Source organism: Dipodomys spectabilis, unplaced genomic scaffold (assembly GCF_019054845.1).
Source record: "Dipodomys spectabilis isolate Male_0828 unplaced genomic scaffold, ASM1905484v1 ptg000206l, whole genome shotgun sequence".
Lineage (NCBI taxonomy): Eukaryota > Metazoa > Chordata > Mammalia > Rodentia > Heteromyidae > Dipodomys > Dipodomys spectabilis.
In genome coordinates this window covers 113076-136718 of record NW_024870883.1, presented here as the reverse complement: position 1 = coordinate 136718, position 23643 = coordinate 113076, and the positions used below count along the sequence as shown (strand labels likewise).

General features: G+C 38.0%; 1 non-coding gene across 1 annotated transcript; it reads right to left on the bottom strand.

The window, feature by feature from the left end:
• Positions 1 to 745: 745 nt before the first annotated feature.
• LOC122122195 lies at positions 746 to 847 on the bottom strand. The gene has a single exon (XR_006150136.1). It is a non-coding gene; the product is annotated as a U6 spliceosomal RNA (small nuclear RNA).
• Positions 848 to 23643: the final 22796 nt, after the last annotated feature.

Genomic DNA, 23643 nt, shown 5'->3' with positions numbered 1-23643 from the left:
CAAGAGTTGTTTGTATATCTCTATAATGATTTCTGCAGAGTTTGTGACTTTCTAATCAGAGATAATTTAAACTTATCTGTTGAAATGAGTAATACAGAAATTAAAGATATTTCTGGTGCTGGTATGAAAAAATATATTTTAAAATATTCTGTATTCTGTTTGTATAATGTCCATAATCTATTTCATTCTCACCTCAATATAATACTTTGAATTCTACATTGTTTTATAATACATAGGTTCATTAATAAATGTGTCCTTTCAGATTGCATTCCATATAGAAACAGTTTAAGATTCCTTTTTCCCTAGGTCCTTATACTATTTTATTTCTCTGGGATAAAATGACAATGTTATCTAATTTCAAAAGTTTTGTAAAAGTTATGCAATGTAAAGACCTTTCTAAGGTGTAGATTTAACACACTGACGTCAAACTAACTTTTAATTCAATTAATTACATGCATTGTTAGACTTGTATTTTTGTCATCAATTTTTTAATAACAGTTTTTCAATTCTTTTTCTTTTTTTGGGGGGGTCCACTCGTGGGGCCTGAACTCTGTGCTTGGGCGCTGTCCCTCAGCTCTTCAGCTCAATGCTAGTGCTCTACCACTTGAGCCACAGCGTCACTTCCGGCTTTTTTCTTATGTGATGCTGAGGAATTGAACCCAGGGCCTCAGGCAAGTAAGCCAAGTGCTCTACCACTGACCCAACTTCCCAGCCCCAGTTTTTCATTTCTTACATCTGAAGAATAAAAAATATGGAATACTTCACAAATTTTCATAACATCTTTTTGCAAGTGCCATCTTAATCTCTTTATTGTTGTAATATGTGTAGACGTACTGCTGAAGAATATAGTATCCTGTAAATTTAAGTAATTAACGATGCAATCTTTATACAGGCATATACCCCTGTTTGCCTATTTCCAACAAGAATACCATATTGTTCCTAAAAATGCTATTGATCATATTTCTCTAAAATTCTGAGTATATTGGAAAAAACTTATATTGCTTGGTTGATTGCTCACATTTGTAATTTTTTTTGTCAATGACTATTTTAAGTGTTTTTCATTTTAGTTTTGATCATACTTTGAAGCATTTATAGCTAGGTCCACAGGTGATGGCTTTATCAACTGAGTTAGCTTTGTGGAGCTAATGGATTCAAAGTAAGCCTTGCTTAAGAGCTACTTCTAAATTTCTGCAGCTTAAAATTTCCCAAATGAGGTCTTACTGGCACATATGTCTCTCTGACCCTTTACCCTTCTTCCTTGTAGGAACAGACCAACCAGGATATATTACCTTGACAGCATAGATTATCTTACTGGAACAAAACTAATCTTAGTTACAAGGGATCATAGAGACATGAACAGTTCAAACAGAACAGTTCAGGCTAGAAGGTATTTTATCAAAATATAATTGTTTATTATACCTAACATTTCAAAAGTAGATAAAGCCAAGAAGGTGCAAAAATTGTTCATATGCATGATTACCTAATGTGCTGGCCTGTCGACCTTCCAACCAAGCAGGAACTTACACTATTGCCTTTCTATCACCAAATATTTCCATATCTCCAGGAGAAGTCTATTTGTTTCTTCTGTACATTAGGTCGTAAATTGGTAACGTTTTAATCACAATGCTTCCATTTGCCTCTAGGCTGTAAATCTACAAATGGTAAAGCTTTAGGTCTAACTCTACCAAACACTGAGATAGAGATAATGGAGTACTATTTTAAAACAGAGTAGCCTTTGATACCGTAACCACAACAGAACAATGCAAAACATTTTCTTATATTAAATATAGTTATATATTTTATATTTATATGTGCTGATTTTATATTTCACACAGTGAATCTTACCAGAATTATTTGATAATTTGACAAATAAATGGATATTTATTCCAATAAATAAATTGGAATATAAATAGTTAGGCTTAGAATATATATTAGAACACAAAAATTATCAGTGCAATGTCTTTGGTATAAACTTGTGATACCTTCTAAGTGTACTTGGTCTTCTGAATTCCCCTAGTAAAAGAAAATGTTGTTTTCCTCTAATCTATAAGGGATTTTACTCTGTTGCTCTGTTTATTGTTTTAACTCGTTGGTCCCAAAATGTTTTTCTCCATATTTCTGAAGCATTCCTACTGATCATACCCAAATTTTGCTGATATAACGTCTAATAGGTATTATTCTTCTGCAAGACACACGGGTCCTAGGATCCCAGGTCCCAGTTATCTACATTATCAGATAACGAGGGCAAGACTTCTCACCTAAGCCCATGCAACATGCCAACAGAAAGTAATTGAAGACCCATCTCAATTTCTCATTTCCTATAATATTTAAGGGCTCCACTTCTTTATGACAAATGAATTAGCAGTAAGCAATTGTGAACTGCAAGGCAACTTAAAATGAAGGATGAGATCACAAAATCTGAGAGAAAGTACAATAATTCAAACTTTCAATTTACAGATGACCAGCCCATATGAGTGAAAAAGTTCACAAATGTCACAAAATTATTTTTAATGCCCCTCTACTAATGATTAATGAAAGATTTCAGTCTAGCATAAGTAGGCCAAAAAATAGTTGCTGGAACGATAGATCCATAATCAGTCTACCAAGGCTAGAAAAACTTGACTTAGAGGTCAAATATAATTCAGAAAAACATTAATTGAGACGATCCTTAGTTCTTCAAAATACTGGTACTTCAGTAAACTTGGTTCTGTTGTATCAAAATGTTGTCATTCTCAAACCAATGATAACCTACATTTAATCTCATGAAAATATATTTCTTTTCAAATAAACTTTTAAAAATCACATTTGCCAAAATAACATTTGACTAGTAAATGATGCTTAGTGACATTGCAACTTTTTCAAGTCTAGGCTGCAAGTTACAATAGAGCTGATTTATTTACCCAGCACTAATGGCAAACCGGTTCAACCACTCACAAAAGTGTAGAAATAATACCACCCACCATTTGTGTTGTTCAGTAGGTGGCTTCCAGAAATGTGTTAAGTAGATCAGCCCCCCAAATGTCAAACCTAAACAATAACTAAAATATTTCATCACATAATAAGATATATTTTAAAAAGTCACGAATAGTTGCCTTATCATATGTTGTTTTATGTTTTCTCAATCTGCCTAGCATAGTAAGAAATATGTCTTTAAGTCTTGAATATGGGTACTCATCAGAGATGTGACAAACATGAAATCTGTCATCTATTTCTATCATATTCCTATATAGTAGTAAATTTTAATTTTCTTCCTTTTCCCAAACTTATAGGTAGTAGAAAATATTATCCCATGTAAAATAAAATAATCACAAACCATTGTACAAAGCCATTTATAAAAACTGGTAGTTAGGAATACATTCTAAGATATTTTTAAACTTTCTTGTTGACTAAGATGAATCTTCCAAATGGATGAGAATAAAATCATGTCTAGGTGCTTCACATCTCCAGTCTTGCAAATTGTTATGGCAAATGAATAATTTATGGAAATATAAGCTGACATCGATTAAAGTATATGCAGAATTGAAACTCAATGGTATGTATATAAACCTTTCAAACTATTACCAGATAGTTTAACAGAATGACTATCAGGAAACTGAAACAAGAAATGAATAATAGAAAAGATACAGAAGTAATGAAAAATGAAACAAGGGGCAAGTACAGCTAGAATACTCAATGTACACATATGATAAAGTAAGTGGTAAATCAAATAAATCGTGGAGAAGGGATTGGTTGAGAATGATAGAAGTGACTCTGATTCAGGAGCATTGGACAATTATATGGACATATTTAATTGTAACACACTTGCATGACCTTTTGAAATTCAGTGAAAAAAACACAACAAAAACACAAAAATCACAACGAAAAGGAAATCTCTAGAGAGTATGTATATGACCTCTCAAAATTTTAAATAGTTGGTGAAGGGCAGTCTTTTGGAAAAGCAACCAAAGCTGTTCAAATTGGGCAGTTTGGGTTAGGGGAGAATTTTGAACAAATTTAAATACATTGCCTAAGGTTATAAATCACCTACATCTAATGCAAATATTTTCTTCTGCGAGTTTTATTTGTCTGAACTGGATACTCCAGTCCTGAGACACAGTTTATAGCTTGTGAGAATAGAATGGAAGAAACAAGATCAAGAACCCATTACTACACTGGAGAGAAAAGAGTCCTCTAGGTTTTCTCTCATCTCTCTTCACTACTCTTTTCATACTTTTAAGTCAAGTGATTTTGAACTGTATCTTTCCTTCTTTGTTCTGGCAAAGTAATTGGTCAAACTAATTCTCTAAATATTATTGGCCATTTTATGTCTATCATGCTGTTTACTTGTCCAAGTGAGTCCATTAAACTTCCCCCTTTCATTTGGTTGCCACAAAATCCCAACATCTATGTTAATGAGGACAAAGTATAATGTAAAACTTTGTCTCCAAAAACCAGTCCAAGAAGCTGTGATCACAAATATTTAGCTATACTTTTTTCTTTTACCTTGAAAGTCTTCTTATGTCTAAAATGCCCACAAAAATGAGTACTCCTCAACTTTTTGGTTCAATCACTTCTAAACTCAAAGTTATAATTTGCTAACAAGATGCTTAGAGGAAACTGAAAATACTCCACTTTTATCTTCTCTTAAGACTCTCCTTAGATACCAAATCTCGAACAGTGAAGTTGTTATTTACAAAATTATTTCAATAGATTATTTTTCTCTTGGTCTTGCATTTTCTCAACAATATGTATGGAGAAGAATAGTGTTAAATCACCCATACCTTGGATGACAGTGTCTGTTAAAATGGATAATACTTCTATGTCCAACTTCTATGTCCTCCTCTTAGCTCTTGCCTGATTTCCAATTAATCACATCTTCTTGGTTTCAAGTCTAGTGAAGCTGACGGGCTATAAGGCCTCCCCCACTGCTCTATCTTCATGGTTTCTCTTTTATTTGGATGTGGAATTTATTTTCATGTCTTCATTCAATCTGTCCTGCATTGTAGTGAGCCAAATAGGCTCTGAAAAATCACTTTAGGTAGCAAAAATATTAACACATGTATATAAAAGTGTTTTGGCCTCCCTCCACTGCTCAAGCCAATATGCTTAGCTAGGGCTTCAAAGAACGCATTATCTTACCTTTTCAATTTGCTCAATTTTTTTCTGATCCACAAACTTTTTGGCTTATGTAATAAGAGAAGTCTTCACTATCTCATGTTAAAAAGGTTATTATATTTTTTGAGCTACTTAGAAATGTGAAATCATTGGTTTGAATTATCCAATCAGATTTTTTTCTGTGTTTCAGTGCTTCACGTGCAAAAATATTGTGGAAAATATTACAATCAGAAAAGTGTAAACCCAATACCTTCTTTCATTGTGGAGGGCGCTTTCTCCCTAAATATTTTTATCAAATTATCTTTTTCAGGAAATTACTATTTGGTAATTAAAGGTCAATTCAAAAATTTTGATGTCTTTTTTTAAGAATTTGGAATTTAACTTCCACTACAACCTTGTTTAACACAGTGAGAGTATATTTCCTGGGTAAGGACAATTCTCAAGGGACCCTACATGATTTATAGCAAGGTTTCTGAGATTTGTTTGTTTAGTATGAAAATGAGGCACCTTCACCCACATTGCTCTCTATCCACTAAGTCTCCATGTATTTGTTTGCATGAAAGCCTATTTTCCCAGGCAATTTTAAATTTTCTTAATAGGCTAAGTTGTTAAAAAAAAGTTTGTACAATTAAAATTTACCTGTCATAATTTTAAAACTTTTTAAAATTCCCTTATCAGAATTGCGAATTCACCAATCCTAATTCTACCTTTATCATCAAAAACAGTTCACATGTTTTTTTCATGATATAGTGCCCATGAAACTACTATTTTCCAGTTGCTTTGTTATGCATATATATGACCATCTATGCTGATGCTGAGCAAAATGAACTTCAAGATATGGAAACAGATTTTTATTTGCGGTTGTTGTTTTTAATGTACTATGTGATTTCTATTTTCTGTGTGTTTTTCCTTATGGTTTATCCCCTGCTGCATTTGATTTGGGTACCCTGTGTATTGTGTATATATTTACCTTAATTCGGGAAGAGAAGAGGAACAACAAAATGGCAAGACAAACGACCAAGGATAAACCAATGTAATAGCAATACTCATAAGAAAATATGCTGGAAGTGTACATTAAAACTTGTCACAAGTAAGGGGTGAAGGAAAACAGAAAAATGAGAGTGGGAGTAACAAGTTTGAAAAGTTATGTATTCACTACCTTACAATTACTGTACCCCCACTGTACATCACATTGAAAATAAAATTAAATTAAAAAATAAGCTGCATGAAATAAAATTTCACTGTATTGGTATAATAAATATTATTCTTTATGTAGTAACTTTTAAAAAATAAATTCTATTTGACATCTAATTTGAATTAATTACCCATTTTTAATAGAGGACAATCAACTTGAATGCTATCTAACTAGACAATATTTTCACATTATACTTGCCAATAATTTGAAAAAAGAATAAATTTAGTACTTTCTCATATTAAAACTGAAAACAGTTTTAATTCTATGGAAACCCACAACTTTTAAAAGTAAATAAGTTGTTAAGAGGACAATATATGTATTTGTTCTTCAAAATTCCTATGGCTGTTAACTATTCATTTTCAAATTCTGATCATTCCATACCTGAGAGATTCAAAACAGTACCTGTTTGCATGTTATAGATGCAGTTTCCAAAGGGGTGTTACAGATTGAGTAGTCAACAGAATAATAGCCACATTCTGGTAGAGAATAAAACTATGAAGCATCGGTAATAATTAATTCTTCAAGAGTAAGCAATTGTTTATCAGAGTAAGCTATTATTTCTAAGACCATCAATCAAGATTTATGCCATAAAGTCATCATAGTCCAACAGTTTTCAACTTATATTGTGCACCTTAAAATTCCCTTAATTCACATCACGAATTGCTTATCTCTATTGTGAAAAAATATACTACACCTCTGCTAATGTGATGCCCTCTGTGTTCTGGAAAGAACACAACAATAAACTGGTTGCATCATTTTTCCCCCACTGGTATTTCTGAGATCACAACACTTGGAAATATTATTTATATTTATACTTTTTTAACTATCATAGATATTCAGGATGTTAAGATCGGAAGATTACAATACAAAGCCTACCCAGGCAGGAAGGTTCCCCAAATTCTTATCTCCAATAAACTTCTCAGCAAAAACCAGACAAAAGTTGCACTGAGGTTGAAGTTTTAGGGCACAAGCCTTGAGCATAAACAGGCTTAGAGACAGTGTCCAGGCCCAGAGTTCAAGCCCAAAACCTAGCTTTTTTCTCATTGTATACGGAGGTACATAATTAAGGAAACTGATTCCTGTGTTACATACAAGTAGAAGAAAGAAGATGTCACACAATTATCCTGTTCATACCATGTTATACCAAAGCCTCAAAAAATTGCTCTTTGTAGACGGGCGCTGTTGGCTCACGCCTGTAATCCTAGCTACTCAGGAGGCTGAGATCTGAGGATCGCGGTTCAAAGCCAGCCCAGGCAGGAGAGACCATGAGACTCTTATCTCCAATAAACCACCAGAAAACCAAAAATGGTGCTGTATTTCAAGTGGTAGAGTGCTCGCCTTGAGCTGAAGAGCTGAGGGACAGTGCCCAGGCCCAGAGTTCAAGCCCCACGACCAACAAAAATAAAAAAAATTCTCTTTTTTTTTCTTTTATCTTTGTCGGTATGGGGCTTGAACTCTGGGTTTGGGCGCGTTCCCTGCACTCTTCAGCTCAAATCGAGTGCTCTACCAATTGAGCCATAGGGCCAGGTCCAAAAATTTGCTCTTTTTCTAAATTTATAAATTAATATTATATATTTATTGGCAACTCTGTCTACATTATTCACATTATCATTTTATACATGAACTGTTGGTGTTATCTATTAACTAAGTTCTAATTATAACTCACTTGAAAGAATATCTTAAGCAAATAGAGTGCAAGAATCATTTTTGAATTTGTCAATTAAACCTCTACTTAAAAAGAATTTTGTAGTATCCTATAGAATATAAAATTACATACAAAACCAAAATATTTTAAATCTAAATTCTAATTTGGCAAGATCTACAGTCCTACATTAGACAAACTTTGCTATTTCTCCAGGCTTAAGCTTTTGTAATCCTTCATCATTTCTTTGGAATCAACAGAATGATGATTACTTACTTTTCAAATTTTGGATTGGAATCATGAGCCATTTTGCATGTAGGAATGTTCTGTAATGAAGAGTGCATTTAAAACACAACTGAGGATTATATATGAGTTGCATTTCAATAAGAAAGGTGACTTCTCAAAACATAGTGTCAAAATTAGCCCAGACTTCCGACTGTGTATTACTTTCTTGTTTGATTGTTTTATTAAGACTGAATTATACTACCTGGTCCAGGTTAGGTATCACTATGTAATTACACTCTCTAATCTCCTGTCTTAGTCTGAGTGCTAGAATTCTAGGCTTGTATTATATTGCCCAGCCATAGTTTCTTGGTTTATTTAATCTTGATACAGACTAGCAATTCTGAACTTCCCCAGTGATATTATCCACTAGACTGCTGAGACTATTCATGGACTATTTTCAAAGATGTTCTAACATTTGACACAGGATATAAACATTTTCAGATGCACATGCAGCGGTCTCTGATTTATTCCTCCATGGATCCAATCATTGTAACATTGATTCTATGACTCTCTTACTATCTCTGATCCCAACCTATGCAAATAATCTCAAATTTTTTGAAGAAAGTTTACTTGAAGACTTTCTAATATTAAAACATAGCCCTTAATTCTAGTCTTACTCAGGACATATTTTTTATTGTTTTTAACTTTTCCACATATTCTGAGAGTTGTTTCATCTATGTATTTGTGTGTGCACATAAATGTGCCTCTGTATGTATGTGTATGTTTGTATGTACGTATGGAAAAGACTCAGGTCTCATTCATCAATCTTGCTCATGACTGGTATTTCATCACCTGAGGCATTCTTCCAATCCAGCTTTTGGCTGGTTAATTATACATAGTGTCTCAAAGACTGTTCTGTCCAGGATGGATGCAAGCTGAACTTCCCAGACTCTTTTACATTCTTAGGTTTAATTTCTCCAGTAGTATAAACTTTTAAACTACAAACATTTTTGTGAGTGTAAAGTTTAAGCTATAGCCCAGTTTTTAACACAAGAATTTATATAAAGATAGATGAACATATATATTACATATGCTGAGTGTACAATGTTAGAAATGTGATTTTAAGCTGGGTGCCGGTGAGATTTCAGGATTGGGGTTCAAAGCCAGCCTGGGTAGGAAAATCCCAAAGACTCTTAATTGTAACCCTTTTTACAGTATTTTCACAATAAAGAATAAAAGAAAAAAAAAAGAAAACTGGAAGTGGTACTGTGGCTCAAGTGGTAAAGCATTAGCCTTGCACTGAATAGCAGAGGGACAGTGCCCAGGCCCAGAGTTCAAGTGCCAAGACCACTACCACCACCAATATATATATATATATATATATATATATATATATATATATATATATATATGTAAAGGAAAGAAAAAAAATGTCATTTTAGCCACCAGTTCATTGCTAGTATAATCCCTGCACTCTCAAGATGGACTTTTTTTCCTGTTAAGTCCATGCTCTTATATGTGACTTGCATTGGAACCAGAATTTTTCTTCCATTCTACTATCTATAAAGTTGCTTGGTTAGCAAGCATGATTTAGAAAGGGAGTGGCCTCATACTTCGTGTTCCATGCAGGAGTAATGGTTTCTCTATATTACTCTCATAAATCTACATACTGGACATGGCTTTATTGTTTCAATGTTGTCTTATTTGTAGAGTCTTCTATTGTTGGGAGCCAACAGTAAAGCTCAAAGGTCATCTTGACCCTTGTGCTCGCTTGAAGGCACGTACAAGGAACTGGCTTACTTGAAAGACACCAGGTGCCCGGGATTGCTTTGCTATGTCTGTAGAGTTTGTTTTACTTTTAACCAGTTGACTTTGTCTTGTTTTTACTGCACTCTGTTTTTACTGAAATTTTCCTTGTTTTTCTGGATTATAGTAACCATATGCTACTTCTTTATTTCTAACAGTATATATTAGGGAAAATTAAAAATAAATGGTGCTGCAGTATTGAGCTGCAGACCTCTGGACCGTAACATTTGTCTTGTCTTTTTTTTTTCTCATCCTTGCCCCATAAATCAGTATTCCCTTTTGTTGCTGGCAGGCTCTGGCATTCTATAGTGTATTGAACCCTTATACTTAAACACAGAACTTCTTTTTCTCCTATAATTGCTATTGTTTCCCTTACTGTTAATTCATGTACACTTGGGAAATAATGCGCAACACATAACCTCACAAAAAAATGATCTGAGAATCTTCTTGCCATTTAAAAAACACCTTAATTTACAGAGAACGTACAAAGTTTGAACTCAATGTACTCATGGATAATGTATTTATAAGCAATATAAATTTCATATTTTCCCTTTACTAAGTTTTCTCTGAAACACGTGTTACCTCTGGTACAAAGGTGTTCTTGTGTTATTTCAGTCAACCCAGAAAACATTCATTATACCTCAGGCAACACCAGAAAACATTCATTATACCTCAGGCAACACCATCGATTGTTACTGGAAGTAACTGTTACTGGATGTGGAAACTGATCCCAGGAGAGGAATTGAATATAGCGGAATGACAAAGTTCAAGTTAACTTGTGCTTTCCTTTTTACTGTATAAGAAAAGAATCCAAGGCTTGAAAGAAATTCTGTTCCTGACTTTCTCAAGTGTGTTCTATGCTCATATAAAACTTTTGTGTAAATTTCTAGTTGAAAGTATTACATAAAGAAATAATGTGCCATTTGAAGGCCAGCACAGAACACAAAAAGTAACATTGTTTTAAAAGTGTTCTACAGTAAAGAAACAAAGACATGAAGGTTTTAAAGTGTCTTATGGATGGATATTTCACCCTGGAGATGTTCTCTTGTTGCAGGAGACAGTTATCAATTCCTTTAGTCTGGTTCTGTGTTCTCCAGAGCAATAAGGATTCCAAAAAAGCAGGATGAGCATGATCAGCAAAAGAAGGCTCTTCTCAGACTAGTACTCCTTTTAAGGAGGGTCCCAAAGAAATATTTGGGATTTTTTGTTTGATTGTTTGTTTAGTTTGTGCTGGTTCTGGGGCTTGATCCCAAGGCTAGACCCTGTCACTGAACAGTTGACTTTCCTGCCCACCTGCCCTCAAAGCTAGTACTCTACTGCTTGAGCCAAAAGTCCACTTCTGGTTTTTTGGTGTTTAATTAGAGATAAGAGTTTGACAGGCTCTCCTGCCTGGGTTGCTTTTGAGCTAAGATTGTAAGAAAGCTAAGTGACATCAACTATATAGTCTTGTCTTTTGATACAAGAAATACTAGATGAAGTTGACTGTAAATCTAATATTTGACAATTTTTGCAAGAAGAGACTAAGTCCAGAAAAGAAGCTGTAACTTAAATAACTCAGCAAAAGTAGGTGTACTGAATCATTTTGGAATTATTTTTTTTCTGTTTGGGAAGATTGTTGATCTTGTTGTTCCTTTCGGGGAAACTTAAAATCATATTTGCACTTGGTCATGGGGCTTGAACTTTGATCCTGGGCACTGTCCCTCAGCTCTTCAGCTCAAGTTGAGCACTCTACCACTTTAGCTAGAGCACCACTTCTGGGTTTCTGATGGTTAATTGAAAATAAGAGTCTCATGGACTTTCCTGGCCAGGCTGGCTTTGAACCACAATCCTCTGGCCTCAACCTCCTGAGTAGCTAGGATTACAGGTGTGAGCCAACAGCACCCGGCTCATATTTGCATTTGTGTGCACTGAATGACATTATGTAGCCAAAGAATGGAACTTTGAAACAAATGATGACATTGCATGGCGTCACATATCTACTATCACAACTACAGAGGACCAAGCCTGGTGAAGCATACCTGTCACAGATAGGAGGACCACGATCCAACCCAGCCTGAGCATAGAGTCTCTATCTCAGAAATGCCCAAGACAGAAAGGTGGCTTTTCAGAGCCAGGGAGGGGAAACAAGCAGGGGATCATAGTGTCCCCAGAGGGGTGTCTGACACAGGCTGGAGTGGTGTTGGGGCAGCCACTCACCTGTGCTGCTGGGAGAAGTTTTTGGCTGCAATTCATACTGTTTATTCTTCTAGGTTTTGTATTTGAACTCAGGGTGTGGGTAAATCTGCAGCAATGTGGATGAAAGGGAAGGTCACCGTACTTGAAGATAAGAAAGTCAGGTCTGTTCACTAGTCATGAATTCAAGCCCAGCCCTGGCAAACGTACTATTTATATACATTGTAAAGATAGGCTTTATACTTACCTATAGATGTTCAGTCCATACATGTATGGTGTGATTGTTCCTTATATTGTTTATTTTATTTATTTATTTACCATTGATTTTACTATGATGAAACATATTCTGTTTATTACATTGATGACATCCTATCACAGAGCATCTAGATTTGTAGAAATGTTCTCCATCATGCCTGACACCAAGGATTCTCAGAGAAAAAGAAAACAAGTTTCACATTCGGCTTCTTAGTCCACAATCCACTTGTTGGTAGTACTGGGATCTGAACATAAGCCAAGGTGAACACACCTACTTGTGACCAACTAAGAAGCTAGGCCATTCCCTGGATCTGACATTGATCCCCAGGTAGGCTATAGTCATAAATTCATAATTTAAATGTAGGATCTATATTGACATACATGTGTGGACAGGATCTTGTGTTCGGTGCACTTCTCCTTATTTTGTCTCTTATTCATGGAGGTATTGTGTGTTTTACTAAGCATGGTAACAAGTATAACTGTGCTGACATGGATGACAATCTTTTCCCATGGTTATAGGGTGGCCTATGCATTCTTCATCCTAGTAGAGACCCAGGACTTTCACAGGAGAGGAAAACGTGTGCAACAACTGGCATCTGACATCAGGATGAATCTTTTGTCAGTGTTAGAATTTGAACTCAGGTATCAGGGGAAGGGGAAGCTCACAATCCTTGAAGACTAGAATGTCAGGCCTGATCCAGGGCATGATTTGAAGCCCCAGCACTGGACAAAATAGCAAGCCCACCTTTCTTTCTTTTTTTTTTTTTTTTTGTCGGTCGTGGGGCTTGAACCCTGGGCCTGGGCGCTGTCCCTCAGCTCTTCAGCTCAAGGCGAGCGCTCTACCACTTGAGCTACAGCGCCACTTCCGGTTTTCTGGTGGTTTTTTGGAGATAGGAGTCTCACGGTCTCTCCTGCCCGGGCTGGCTTTGAACCGCGATCCTCAGATCTCAGCCTCCTGGGTAGCTAGGATTACAGGCGTGAGCCACCAGCGCCCGGCTCAAGCCCACCTTTCTTAAACATAGGATCTCTATTTGCCTACAGGTGTGGTATGCATCTTGTGTTCAGTATAGTTATTGTTTTTATTTTGTGTCATCGTCAGGGATGTATTTTGTTTTTTATTGCATATGGAGACAGATATAACTGTGCTAACATGGATGATAACCTATTCCCATGCCTATGGAGTTGCCTATATAGAATTCTCCATCCTCGATGAGACCCAGGACGTTCACAGGATAGGAAAACACGTGCAACCATAGGCTTCTCACATCAGAATGAATCCTTTGGCAGTGCTGGAATTTGAACTCAAGGCCTAGCAGGCCCAATTGGTGAATGGGTCATGGTGAGCACACGACTCTGTGAGCCACTAAGCAGCTAGTCCATTCCCGGGACCTGAGATCGAGCCCTGGTGGGGGCCAATATAGTCATGAATTCATAAATAAACAGAGGATCTATATTTCCAAACATGGGTGGGCAGCATCTTGCATTCAGTGTAGTCATTCTCTTTTATTTTGTGTCTTATTCATTGATGTATTGTGTATTTTCTTGAGTATAGGATGACAGAAATAACGCTGGTGAACTGGATGACAACAACCTATTCCCATGAGTATAGAGTTGTCTATACATTCTCCATCATAGCTGAGACTCAGGACTTTCACAGGTGCTAGGAAAACAGGTGCAACAATTGGCTTCTGACATGAAGATGAATCTTTTGGCAGGGCTGGGATCTGAACTCAGGGTCTAGCAAACCCAATTGGTGAATGGGTCCACATGAGCACACCAGCCTGGGTGCCATGAAGGAGCTAAGGTGTTCCCAGGACCTGAGATTGAGCCCCCCCGAGGGGAAAGTGAGGAGCATAATATTCATCTATTCATAAGCTGAAGCTAGTATGCATATAAGTACATATTTGTAGAGATGGTGGCCTGTGATGGAATCCAATCTGTGTGAATACTGATTCTTGGATCTTTCCTGATGCCTCCATTTCAAGATGCTGATGATTGTCCTGCTTCATCAACTCTTCTTTGGAAATAATCGATACTCCATGAGTCTTGCCTATCATTTCCTACTTGCATCATGCACGAATGACTCAATCAAGGATGAGATCGATCGAATTCCATGACTCTTCCTAGCTCCAGAAACGAGTATCTCAGGGTCTCCAGCCATTCCCTCCTTGTAGAGGGGCTGAACTCAAGCCTCAGGCCTGGAAAAGATAGTTCTTATATACATTTTAATGATAGGATTCATAGCGGCTGGGAAGGTGGCTCAGTGGTAGAGTGCTTGCCTTGCGTGCTTTAGGCCCTGGGTTCGATTCCTCAGCACCACATAAGCAAAAAGAAAAAAAGCTGGAAGTGGCACTGTGGCTCAAGTGGTAGAACACTAGCCTTGAGCTGAAGAGCTGAGGGACAGTGCCCAGGCCCAGAGTTCAGGCCCCACGACCAGACTACCCCCCCCCCAAAAAAAGATAAGATTTATACTTTGGTACAGATGTTCAGTCCATATTGTGTTTGGTGTGGTTATTCATTTTATTTCTTGTTTTAGTCATTTATTTATCATTTATTTTATTGACTCTGATGACACCTCTACCATTTATTACATTGTTTACGTCCTATCACATAGCATCTAGATTTGTAGATATGTTCTCCATCATGCCTGACACCCAGGACTCTCTCAGAAAAAGAAAACATGTGTCACACTCTGCTTCTTACTTTATGATTAAATTTTGGCAGTGCTAGGATCTGAACTCAGGGCATAGCAAGCCCAATTCATGAATGGGTGAGTTTGAGCATGGCAGCCTCTAGCCAATGAAGCTGTCAGGTGGTCCACAGGCGCTCAGATCGACCCCCAGGTTTGGCCAAAACAGTGATACTTGAATAGGCAGATGGTGGCATGCAAGTAAATATACATAGGTAAAGAGTGCTAGAACCGTCTCTCTATGATTAAATGACACCTACTATGTTTCTACCAACTTTTAGGTATTTATTATACCGCCATTGAAGGAATATTATTCTTTTCATGCTTAATAAACTATTACTTAAGATCAATCAGCATTCTAGGATTATTGCATCCAATTTTAGACTAGACTGATGCATGAACTACTCTTTCAATTGGTATTCCTATGCATAAGAATGAGTCTCTTGTGATCTCTTGCCATTGGTGTCAGGCCTGGGATTTGAACCCAGGACTTATGTTGGCAAGTTGGCCTATGGCTGCACTGATAGCCCACCAGCCATCAGCAATGGCAGGTCAGGTCCACTTTGCAGCCGTATCATTCAGACCCAGGAGGGTCATCGTGCAAAGAAAAAAATTGTAAAAACCCAGCCCTCTGAAGCTCTCCACATTTTGTGATTTGCAGCTTTTTTTTTTCTTACTGAAAGCCCTCTGAGCCTAGGATCTCAGGATCGGCTATGGGTCCAGAGACTGTACCCCAGCCTAGGGAGATCCAAGCTGAGACAGTTTCCACAACCTGAGTTCTAGCCCCATGGTTGACCTAAATAAATAAATAAATATTTAACTAAATTTAAAAAAATAAAGCCCCCAGGTTTCCAATTACTGCCAGTTTTATTTAGCCGCCTGGGATTTGAACTCAGGGTCTTGGTAAATCTGTAGAAATGTGAGGGAAGTGTTACCACTACTTGAGTTCAAACCCCGTGCCAACCAAAAATGAAATACTAAGTCACTGACATCGGTAGGGGGAGGTAGTTGTGGAGATGGGAGGGAAGGGATGGTAGGGGGAAAACAAAGGAGAAGTCAAAAATGCTCAATAGGAAATGTATTCATTACCTTGCTCCTGTAACTGTAACCACTCTGTACAATATTTTTACAATAAAAAAACCTACATAAAAAGAATGTAGTTCTCAGAGAAGCATTTTGGAAGTAAGGGAAGGATGTCTGAATAGCTCTACAAAATTCTACACTGCTTTATTTTAAACGTTCAGTATGGAACTGAATAAACAAAACTGTTTCCATTTTAAAAAAATAAGTCACTGTCTTGGAACTGGGGCTAGTATTTCTGCCATTGCTAGGATTTGAGCTCACCGTCCAGGTAACCCTTTTGCACCATGGGTAAAGGTGAAACTCACTGTCCATGAGGAAAAGAAATTCAGGCTAGAGTTCCCAGGGCCTGAATGAAGGCCCTGTAAAGGAAAAAATATTTCTATACATGTAGGATATATGATATATACTTATATACATATGTTAATTTCATATTATGATTTTTATTATTGATTTGGTATTTTATTTTACTTTGATTCATCAATTTATTACTGTATTAATTATTATACATAATATTTATTACATTTTGCACTTCTATTATAAAATTATACACAATAAATTAGGACATTGACTCATTATTCATTAGTATTTTATTAAGTGTTGAAACATAATACATAATTAAATGGAGCATTTGTTGCAGTCCTCACATGTTTAGAATTTCTCCCAAATATGAGCTTTATGTTATCTTTGGAAATCTTTCTATTGGGATTTCTTTAGATGGTTTATAGTCAGAAGCCTTTTCTTGAGGATAAGCAAGTGAGGATAAAATTGTCAGGGTGGGGCTAGAAATGTTGCTTAGTGGAAAAAAGTTTGCTCAGCATGCGTGAATGTCAGATTTTGAATCCTCAGTGCCACGTACTCAGAAAAAGCCAGAAGCTGTGGAGTGGCTCATGTGGTAGAGCACTAACCTTTAGAAAAAGAAGGTCAGAGAGAGTACCCAGGCCCTAAGATCAAGCCCCAAGACTGTCAAAAACAATAGGCCAGATGCCTGTGGCTCACACCTGGAACCCTACCATCTCAGGAGGCTGAAAGCTGAAGAACACAGTTCAAAGATAGCCTAGGCAAGGAAAGCCTGTTAGACTCTTATTTTCAGTGATCCACCAAAAGCCCCCATGTGGTGCTGTGGCTCAAGTGGTAGAATATTTGCCTTGAGCTGAAGGGCTCAAGGACAGTGCCCAAGCTTGAGTTTGAGACACAATTGGAAAAAAAGTGAGAGTTAATCAAAGTACTTTCCTATTTGTTAATTATGTAGCACATCCATATGCCCAGCCTCTCAGACTCTAGCATTGTAACCTTGTGTCCACAGGGTTCGGAAAGGTCCAATGTTGAAAAGCTTAATATGCTCCCCAAGCCTTTTGTGATAAGAAGTTGACTTGTATTGTCAATGTCATTACAGTTCTAAATCTAGCAGAGAACCAGTAGCTCAGGCCCATCCCTCTAGCTCAAGAGGCTGAGGTCTCAGGATCACAGGGTGAAGCCAGCCATGGCAGGAAAGTCTATGACACTCTGATTTCCACTTCTGAAAAGTCAGTTATTCAACAGCTTCCTGTGTTTCCCTTGGTGATGAGAAGTACTTCCACTCTAAATGTTCTTAGAGTTCTTGAGCTAGAGAAGCAGGAAAGAAACACTATTGACCCATCCTGAGTTCAAATGAAATTCTCAGGATCCAAGCCCTAGCCCTGTTAGCAGAAAGAACTCCAGTGTAACACTGTATTTGAAGGACAGAAAACAGTTGCAAAAGGCAGGCTAGGTACAGAGACCAGGCCTGTAGGATTAGGAGCAGAATATACACACTCAACAGGGAAGTGAGCTGCAAAACCAGTTCATTCATTCCAGGCACAGGAAGCAATGTGGGGAAACCTGAAACATTTGTTAGAGTTACACCAGTGTCAGGCTTTTCTCAGCCTCTTCAAACAATGACTAATTATCCTTCCTTCCTCAGGTGAAGGGACCCTCAGTCTATCTTTATCTTGCCAATAGAGAGCCAGTTATGTGGGGTAGGGGGGAAGAATAGAGTAGAAAAATTCTGCTCTCTGGTCTTAGGAAGTGGGTTTTTGACTCATCTATCAGATTTAAAGGCCCTTCTTTTACCTCTGCCAGTCCATTCTCCTTCCTACATTCTCCACATAATTATTGCAAATCCTCAGACCAACTAGAAGCAGGGCTGTTTCTCTTCTCTCTCCAAGCACCTGAGATGGAATCTAGCGCTGCTCTCTTGTCTCTGGGGCCATTGGCTACCTGAGAAGTGGAAAAGAGACAGTATTCCTGCTCTGTGGTTGTGTGAAGGTGATGCTGGTGGCCTAACACATTCCAGAAGGTCTCATGACTGAGAATTGTTCCCATCTTTCCTTCTGACACCCAAGACCAGGTTCATCAATCATCTTTCTTTCTTATCTCTCTCTCTCTCTCTCTCTCTCTCTCTCTCTCTCTCTCTCTCTCTGTCTATCTTTCTTTCTTTCTGTCTGTCTGTCTGACTGTCTGTTTGCCTTCCTGTCTGTCTGTCTATCTATCTATCTGTCTGTCTACCTATCTATCTATCTATCTATCTATCTATCTATCTATCTATCTATCTATCTATCTATCTATCTATCTATCTATTTTTCTATCTACCTACCTAGCTACCTAACTACCTACCTATGTATCTGTTTGCCAGTGCTTGGGTTGAACTCAAGGCCTGGGCACTGTCTATAGAAATCTAATACTTGAGCCACAGCAACTATTCTGGCTTTTTTCAGTGTATGTGCTTCCGAGGAATGATACCTAGGGCTTCTTGAATGCTAGGCAAGCACTCTCTCAGTAATCCACATTCCCAGCCCCCTCACCTTTTCCTTAATGGTAGTTTTAACATGTGTATGCTATCATTTTACATCCCCATGTTTAATTTTCTGGATACTGGTTACATCTACGAAACCTGATCTTATCTTCTCCTGCCTGATTTGTGACTATTCCTGCATTGGCCTCATAATAAAATGTAAATAATGGCTGCTGAAAGCTTCACTGTGTCTCATATAAGGACACCGGCCTGGAACCCTGCAAGAGAAAAGCCATGGGCCTGAAATGAAGAGAATGATTCTATATGCTCAAGGAGCATATCTGAAAAATAAACTAGTAAATAAAAGCAGAAGCAATGCATACGGTCTGTTTGCACTCAGGAAAGTAAAATTCATATAAGTAGGTAGGGCACTGATACATAAACATGGCCTTCTCTTTTTGAATTTTTTTTGTGGCCATCCCAGGGCTTAAACTCAGGGTCCGATGCATTCCTCAGCTTTTTCCTAAGGCTGAGGCTTCACCACCGCTACAGCTCCACTTCGGGCCATTTGGTTGTTAATTGGACATAAGCGCTTACCAGCTTTCCTGCCTGGTCTAGGCTCTGTCTCCTGCTCAGCTTTCTCTCTCAAAGCTGGAGCTCTACCCTCTGGGCCACTGTTCCACTTCTGGTTTTCTAGTGGTTTATTGGAGATAAGAGTCTCACAGACTTTCCTGCTCAGGCTGACTTTGAACTGCGATTTCCCAAAGAGGCTTCAAGCGGCATTCCTCAGGGATTCAGCTAGGAGATCCCCCACAGAAACCTTTAGTCTAAATCTAAAGCGGCACTAGAGAAAAAGAGATACATGAAGATGCTTCTAGTGTGTTCTAGACACTTAAGGTTGGAGACACACAACACTCATAATTATATTATTTTATAGGCAACAGGAGCAATGCAGACAGTATGAGGATCACGCCAGCTTTTGGTCCTCTCATCCTCAGTAAATTCACTGCAGCTCAATTCTAAGTGATGGAGCTGGCATGTCCTGTGGACATTTGCTCCCAAATCCGGTGACACTCATTTCTCACTTTTGTCTTCAGACCTGTGACCAGATGGGAAGATAAGGAGAGAAAATCCTTCTCAGATAAAGCAGCTATAAAGAACTTTGGGTAGTTAACTTATAGATTCAAACCATTGAAATGACCCTATTAAGGCATCAGATTGTCCAGATTAAAAAATGAAGAAGAAAAGAAAGAAGGTGCCAGAGGCTTCTCTCTGTAATCCCAGCTCGTCAGGAGGCTGAGATGTAGAGAATCTGAGTTTGAGTCCAAGCAGCTTAGGAAAGTCCATGACACTGTTATTTCTAAGAGATCACAGGAAAACCCAGAAGTGGGTCTGTGATTCAAGGTTAATGTTCTACCTTTGAGCAAAAGGAACTCAGGGACAATGCCTAGACTCATAGTTCATCCCTAGGAATTGCCTCCTCAAAAAGTATAGACTTTTAAATATTTTTTTGTCAGTACTTTTGAATCTGGCTGGTATTATATTCTGTGAAAAATCAACTTTGCTTTCTCATGTAAACTAAAGTCTATGCAAACATTTTCTGTCAATTTCAATATCTTTTCTCCTTTATTTCTTTCTATAATTGTATACTTATTTCTCTTAGGCTTCAAAAACAATTCTAACTATATCTATTTAGATGATGATTGGAGTATATTCTTATTTGTATTGAAATTGTTGTTATAGCACTAAAATAATAAAACATGTTGTGCTGTTAATCTTAATTTTTTTGTTGTACTTAAAAAACGGATGTATTCAGAATTCCAAATCCTTTGATTTTCTGTCTTCTTAATATTTTTATTATTGTTTGTAATACAATATACTGTTTTATAATCATTGCAATTATAATGTTATTGAATGTAGTTTGAGTGTCATTGCGGAAATAAACTAAAATATTCACATTTTGTAGTTAGAAAAATAGAGACTGTACATCCATATCTTTGTGTACGTATGGATATATTCCTATAGGTGAAACTCCAGAGAAGCTATGATGAATGGCACCAAGCCAGGAAATTTGTATTCAATAAAATGATTTCATAACATAGACTGCTTTGATGAAAGTGCATGTTCCAGGGCTCTCCTCACTGTTCCCAATGTAGCCTGAGTGTTTCTCTGCATTCCAGGCCTGCTGGAAGAAGTCTCCTGCATTGTCTGGATCGACAGACAAAAGGTTTCAGTCTTGTACACCTGTTTAACAAAAAACTCGATCTGGGTCAGATAGTGAGGATGAGTGTTGGCAGGCTCTGAAGGTCAGGAGAAAAAGGTCTCCTTGTACCCCAACCTATCTCTCTCCCCAGTACTCTGGTTTGACAGGAAGCCTTCATTTGTGTCACCTTCCGTGGCAGGCCAAGTCCTGTGCACTTATCTTGCCTTTGTGAGATTATATTCTGGTGTTCAGATACAGTGCTCAATATAATTCAGGAGTCCTTCTGGTAGAAAACTAAGGCACTGAACCTTATGAAATATTTCATTGAGGGCATTGATGGGTCTATGATGCCTCTCCTAGGTTTCCGGAAGCTTGGAAAATCCAAGAATATGTCGGATATCACAAAGCTTCCTGTCATCTATGGATGGTGAAGCTCATCAGCTTTTGAAACCTTTGACCTCTCCTAGTTGGGTCCTGGGTGGCTAGATTTTGGGGTTGAACACAGGGCCTGGGTGCTGACCATGAGCTCAGTGCAGAAGCCCGGAGCTTTAACATATTGTGCAAAAACATCATTTCTAGTCTGTGTGTGTGTGTGTGTGTGTGTGTGTGTGTGTGTGTGTGTGTGTGTGTGTTTGTACACCATCACACGTGTGCATGGGCACATACACCATTCCTTGAGGTGGAACTCAGGACCTGAGCACTGTACCTAGTTTCTCTTGTACAAGGATAACCCTCTCCCACTTGAGCCACAGAGCCACTTCAGCCTTTTTTTTTTATTGATGTGATCCTGAAAAATTAAATCCAGTATTTCATACATGCAAAGCACTCTACCTCTAAGGCATATTCCCAACCCTCTACTTCAGGTTTGTTAGTTTGTTTCTGTCTTTTTTTATTGTTGTAGGACTTGAAGTCTGGTCCTGGGTTCTGTCCTTGAGCTCTTCAGCTCAAGTCTTGTGCTCTATCACTTGAGCCAATGCGTCACTTCAGCTTTTCTTGTGATCAATAGGAGCTAAGTGTCTCAAGGACTTTCCTGCCCAGGCTAGCTTTGAACCATGATCCTTAGATCTCATCCTCCTGAGTAGCAAGGATGACAGGCATGAGCAACAAGCACCCAGCTTCCACTTCATGTTCCTTAGTGGTGAATTGGAGATGATAGTCTCATGGTATCTTTTGTGTCTGGGATAGTATGGAAACCATATCCTCAGATCTCAGCTTCCTGAGAAGGCAGGATGACAGACCTCAGCTATAAACCCCTAGGCTGTGGCCTCTGCTGCAAGGGGGTCCTTGATTCCATCAGGTGGAGTGTTAGCCATGAGCCCAAGAGGTAAGGTACAGCACCTAGGCCACTAGTTGAAGGTTCATGACTGAGAAAAAAACAAAACCAAACATTTGTCTGCAGGAGACAACTCACTAGTCTTCAGTAATACATAATTTTGTCCCTACCATGGGGACATATCTGTGCCTCAATATTCTCCGCATAATCATCTCAGTTGTGGAGCTCTTTCATGGAACAGATGAAAGAATGCACTCTGTGAAGGACACAGAACATGGCACTTTTTGCGTGACTCAGCACAAAGCATCCCGTGAAAGACACAGCACCCCGCACCCAATGCAGAACTCAGAACACTGCACCCTGTGAAGGGATCAGCACATAGCACCACGTGCAGGACTCAGCGCAGAGCAGCCTATGAAGGACTCAGCACATAGCTCTATTCCACAAGTTGTCATTAGAATTAGGGTTCTTTCATCAGTATCACCATTCTTTGAGGATCATTTCACATGTTCACATCTAATGGTTTAGTGGATGTTTTTAGGGGGGAGGGGAGGGTTAGCCATGGATCTTGAACTGAAACCATGAGGATACTGTTCTAATAACATTTGCTCAAAGCCAGAGCTCTACACTTTGAGCCTTATTTCAAAGAGTCTAGCAGACTTCCTGCCAGGTTTTAAAGCTCCAGAGCAGCCAGGATGTTGGGGGGAAGCCAGAGGAAGCCAGGATGATGGGGGTAACCCATGGATGTGGGTTGCAGCAGTTTCCATCTGGTTAAGTCAGGTTGGTTACAGCTGTCAGCACCAGACTCCTAGCTTCCTTTGTGATGAGGTTTTGAAGTCCTGTCGTTCTATAGTTGCAGAACATTCTACCTTCTTTTGTCGGCAGTCCTGGGGCTTGAGTAAGGGCTTTGACACTGTCCCTAAGGGTATGTGTGCAAGTCTAGCACTCAATTGATTGAAAGATAGCAGAACTTCCAGGTTTTCTGTTTATGTGGCACTCAGGAATCGCATCCAGGGCTTTGTGTTTACTAGGGGAGCACCCAACCACCGAGCCCCAGGAGTGAACGAGGTATAGAGATTGCTGTATATAAGTATTATATACACAAATAGATGTATGTATATTATTAATTTATAGATAATATTACTACCAATTATTAGATATTAAATTATGTCTCCATTAAATGATGTGCCCTGTTAACAATTAATAAAGCATTAATTAAAATTACTCAATAATCTATTATTGTTTATCACATATATA